The following is a 5067-nucleotide window of genomic DNA, read 5'->3' as shown; positions in this document are numbered from 1 at the left end:
ACACACACACACACACACACACACACACACACACACACACACACACAACCAGATGTCTATTCGCTGGAGCCAAATGAAAATTTTCTTGTTGGCTAAATAATTGTGCCTGGGTTGTGAACAGAGGGCTACACGGTGCTAGGAAGACCTCAGCTTAAATTCCACCTTGACTAGCTGGTCCATTTGCCTCAGTTTCTTCATTGGTAAAATCGGGATATAGTACCTAACTCTCAGGATTATTGTGAGACTTAAAAGAGGAAATGTATATAACTTCCTTTGAAAACTGTAGAAGTGCTATAGAAATGTCACATTTTTATTTTATTTTATTTTTATTGTTGTAATATAGTAGAGATGATAAGGAGAGCCCTGATAGCTGGACTCTTTCCTGGTGGATGTATGTTTAGGCTGTTGAATATCTATGTTTTTATAGGCTGGACTAGGAACACAGTCTATAATGTAATATTTATGGGAGAAAATGTTCTTTGTTTCAAACAATTCACTGAGAGATGTTTTCAAATACAGCTGAGGGCTGCTCTATAAGTATAATTATATATTATGTTGGTATGCACTGTTTTTATTAAATTTCATTGCTGTTGTTGGTTATGCATTAAATTATAAGCTCCTAGAACTTAAGATTGATAGGGGTGGCAAAGTGACCCAGTAGATAGAGTGATCGGCCTCTAGAGGCAGAAAGATCTGGGTCAGATCTGATCTCAGATACTTACCTAACACTGTAGTACTGAGCAAGTCATGTAACTTCTGTCTGTCTCAGTTGTGAAACTCAAACTTGATTATATTTACAAAGTGCTTACCAGAGTGCCTAGAACACAGTGGGTGCTTGATAAATGTTTGTTTCCTTCCTTCCTGGAGGGAAGGGACTTTGAAGGCTAATACACATTTTTCTACAATGGAGTTGTGCTTTCTTAGGTTATTCTAATATTTCAATGAATCTGTGATCTCCTCAATTTGTGTATACCTTATCATTCAGGGGAACTCTTATCCATGTCTTCCAATAAATCTACCACAAGAGGCCAACTCCCCAGGTCAAAGACCTTCCTCTAACCTCTTGGCATATCATGTTTACTAATAACACTCTTGTACTGTTCTCTTATTGAGTGCCTGGTCATACATTTTTCTTAAGTCTGTCTACTATTTATTCAAGTTATATATATCGATGGACTAGTTCTATGGATTTTCCATAAAACTGCATTTTTTAGTCTCAACAACAATCATTCTTCATCCACTTGGTATTTCCTGTGTGAATAGGAATTAGGCTGAATTCTTTTGAGCAATTATGGATCTCATTTAAGAGAGTATGATTTTTTTCCCCCTAGGGTTTAATGCAATTGACAAAATGTTATTGGCAAAGAGGAACATCTGGGGGACCTTATATGAGTTGGTTCCTCTCACATAAGACGTGTACCCCTAATCTCTGGGCTGGTTCGCTCACTTCAACCTACTAGCAGGTTTCAGTTTCCAGAAAAAAAAAAAAAACAACCCACCACCATAGTTATATTCAAATACTCTTAGGGTCCTAAGGGTTACATTGTTGAGGACTTCTGCCTTCTTTTCTGTTGTTGTGCCATAATCACAGCAAAAGCAGAAATGTATTACAAAGGACTAAGGATCACTTTGTATTTTTACTTGTTTTTTCGGTTGCCAGGGTCAAAGAATATGTCACATGCCCAGATTGCCAACAGTAATCTTCTCTATAGTCAGCTAGGTTAGGCCTTAGAAAGCAGGCATATTCTGCTGCCTAGATTGTGAACGTTTTCTATAGCTACATAGTAAATAATTATAGTTTAGGATGATGGTAATGATGAACAGTATTAAAGTTCTGGATGAAAGTCCAAACATTTATCATTTTCTTACTATTTAATTGGAATGACAAAAATCTAAACAATGCCTCCAACTCTTTCAATCAGCCTTCTTCCTTAAGTAGACTTGGACTTCAGAGGAAGAGAAGCTCCATTAAGACGTAGCATGGTAGAGAAAAAAGAACATTAGATTGAGAGTCAAGAGATCTTGGTTCTAATACTGTTTGTCTAACGAACTATGATTGTAGACAAGTCATTAATCTAAGCTTCAGTTAGGGGCGGCCAGGTGGTTCAGGGAGTAAGAGCACTGGTTCCAGTGTTGGGACGACCTGGAGATCGAGTCCCGGGCTCATACACTCAGCACCACACCCAGAAATAACTGGCCGTGTAACCTTGAGCAAGTTACTTAACCCCAATTGCTTATAAAAAAAAAAAATCTAAGCTTCAGTTCCCTCATCTAACAAAGGGCAGACTAGATCATAAATGAGGAGCCATCTTTCTTTAGAAGACCAGAAGAAAAGTCATCCTAGGGAACCTCTATCAGGCTACAGATTATTCCTGACAATAGAAACTATATGTGACATGTATGTATCTATATATGTGTGCACATGTGCAGATATATATATATGTATACACATACATGAATGCTGGGGGAAAAACAGTTTTATATATAAAAGCAAACAGAAGAAAAAAGTTGCATTCCTTCACACTTACCAACATTTTTTAAATGATGAAGAATTAGAATGACTCTTAAGAAAACTGTTGCATTCCTTCCCATTTACTGAAGCTGTAAATGAATTGCAGAAAAGCAGACACATGTCCAAGTTAGTTACAGAGCATTTAAAACAGAAACAGGTTAGGTAAGTCTTTCTCTGAGTGCCTCTAATGCAGCCACTGCCATTGTGATTAAGAAAAAGAAAACAGTAATTGGTCTTCCCCCAAATTTTACTCCCCCGGAAAAATCTTAACAGTCATACTCTGTTATAGGCCTATAGGAATGATCAGAATTACTTTTTGGTTTACAATGATTAAACAAGTATACAAAAAAGCTACACCAAGCCTCCTAAAAGGTAGTATTACTATGTTCCGCACCTCTAAAATATAGATAAACTTTAAGGCTCCTTCCAGCTTTACAATGTCTGTTCCGTGATAATAAATATACATATCCATAATAAAGTCCACAAAGAATGCCTTTGTTTATGAAAATATGACTGCCCAGCTTCCTGATATAAAATATGAGCCCCAAATGGTATGGCCATTCTGGAAACTCTCATCAGTGGAATCCATCTACACTACTGCTGTTGTTTTTCTGCCTTCCCTGGGGATTTGTCAGCTGATCTATTATACCAATAGCTCTCTCAGACTGTCTGTTACTGTTAAGTCATTTCAGTTATGTCTGACTCTTCGTGACCCCATTTTTGGGTTTTCTTGGCAAAGATACTAGATAGGTTTGCCATTTTCTTTCCTAGCTTATTTTTACAGATTAGGAACTAAGGCAAACAGGGTTAAGTGACTTGACCAGGGTCACTCAGCTAGTGTCTGAAGTCAGATTTAAACTCAGGGAAATGAGTCTTCCTGATTCAAAACCCAGTGGTCTATACATTTCAAGCTACCTAGTGCTCCTGTCAGACTATCTACATTAGACAAAACAAAACTAATCAATTTCAGTCAATTATTAAGATAAAAATACAGATTTGGGCGACACAGATAAAACCTCAATGTACATCATGAAAACTGTATTTGTTCTCTGTGAAGTTCAGTTCTACAAAAGAAAAAAAATGATGAAAGCAAATTAAGTGAGATTAGTTCAGGAAAAATAATATCTGGAGTTTTGATGCATAAGGTTATGGAGCTTATTTTATAAAAATGATCCTGCCTACCACTATCTCCTCCTTTCTCACATGATGAAGTGCTCTTAATAATCCTTACCAAGGCGAAACTTCTACCTCCTCAAGTGACCTCATTCCAGTCTATCTCTTCCAATAGATTTCCTCCTCTGTCATCCCTTCTCTGTCACTTATTTTCAGGATCTCCTTGTCCACTGGCTGTTCCCCTACTTCCTACAAACATGTCTTTCCCATCCAGAAAAAACTCTTACTTGATCCTTCCATCCCCACTAACTATAGTCCTGTATCCCTTTGGCCCTTTGTAGTTAAACTCCTTGAAAAGACCATCTACAATAGGTGCCTCCACTTTCCTTCCTCTCACTCTTTTCTTAATTCCTTACTATCCAGCTTCTGATCTTATTCCACTTAAACTGCTGTTTTCAAAGTTCCCAGTGATCTCTTAATTGCCATATTCAATGGCCTTTCCTCAGTCTTCATTCTCTTCCACCTCTCTGCAGCCTTTGACACTGTGGATCACACTCTTTTCCTGGATACTCTCTTCTCTCTAGGCTTCTCTCTTAATTCTTTTCCTGCCCATCTGACCACTCCACTCTTAGTCTCTTATGGTCCATCATCTAGATCATGCCTCTTAACTAGAGATGTCTTATAAGGTTCTGGCTTGGGCTCCACTTTTTTTCATCCTCTCCACTACTTTACATGGTGATCTCATCAACTATCATAGATTTAATTGTCATCTCTAGCTGATGATTGTCCAATCTATTCATGTAACCCAACTTCTCTGCTGATCTCTAGTTTTGTATCTTCAAATAAACATTTGAAACTAGACATCTCAAACAGGATAGTCTGTAAACATGCCCAAAACAGAATTCATGATTTGTCCCCCTAAACCCTTTCCCCCTCCTACCTTCCTCATACTGTAGAGGGCAATGCCATCCTCCCAGTCCCTCAGGCTCACAACCTAGGGGTCATCTACTACTTCTCACTATCTCTCATTCTGCCCCTGTATCATTTCCGTTGCCAATGCCTATCAATTTACCTTTGTAACTTCATTCAAATATACCCCCTTCTCTCCTCTAACACTAGCACCATCAACTCATACCTGTATTATTGCAATAGTCTGCTGCTGGATCTGCATGCCTTAAGTCTTACCCTACTTGAGTCTGTCTTTCATTCAGCCACTAAAGAGATTTTCCTCAAGTACAGGTCTAATCATGTTTTCTCTCTACACAATATACTCCAGTGACTTCCTATTGCTGCCAGGATCAAATCCAAAATGTCATTTGACATTCAAAGTCTCTCATAACCTAGCCCACTACTACCATTCCAATCTTCCTCTGCCTTACTCGAAAACAGGTACTCTTCTATCCAGTGATGTTGGCCTCCTTGCTATTCATCAAACAAGACAT

General features: G+C 38.3%; 1 long non-coding RNA gene across 1 annotated transcript in view; it reads right to left on the bottom strand.

Moving 5' to 3' along the window:
• The window catches only part of LOC138145134 (uncharacterized), a 7364-nt gene extending 2502 nt beyond the window's left edge, over positions 1 to 4862 (bottom strand). Inside the window, exons 1-2 of the long non-coding RNA XR_011164116.1 lie at positions 4761 to 4862; positions 2529 to 2601 (exon numbers count right to left, since the gene is read on the bottom strand). This is a non-coding gene — a long non-coding RNA (uncharacterized lncRNA). The remainder of the gene's footprint in view (positions 1 to 2528; positions 2602 to 4760) is intronic.
• Between the last annotated feature and the right edge of the window lie 205 nt (positions 4863 to 5067).

Source organism: Petaurus breviceps, unplaced genomic scaffold, assembly GCF_028583685.1.
Source record: "Petaurus breviceps papuanus isolate PSGF00001 unplaced genomic scaffold, PetGlider_PUasm1.0 90730, whole genome shotgun sequence".
Taxonomy (NCBI): Eukaryota; Metazoa; Chordata; class Mammalia; order Diprotodontia; family Petauridae; genus Petaurus; species Petaurus breviceps.
The sequence above is the reverse complement of the archived record's forward strand: the minus strand, read 5'-3'. Positions and strand labels throughout refer to the sequence as shown.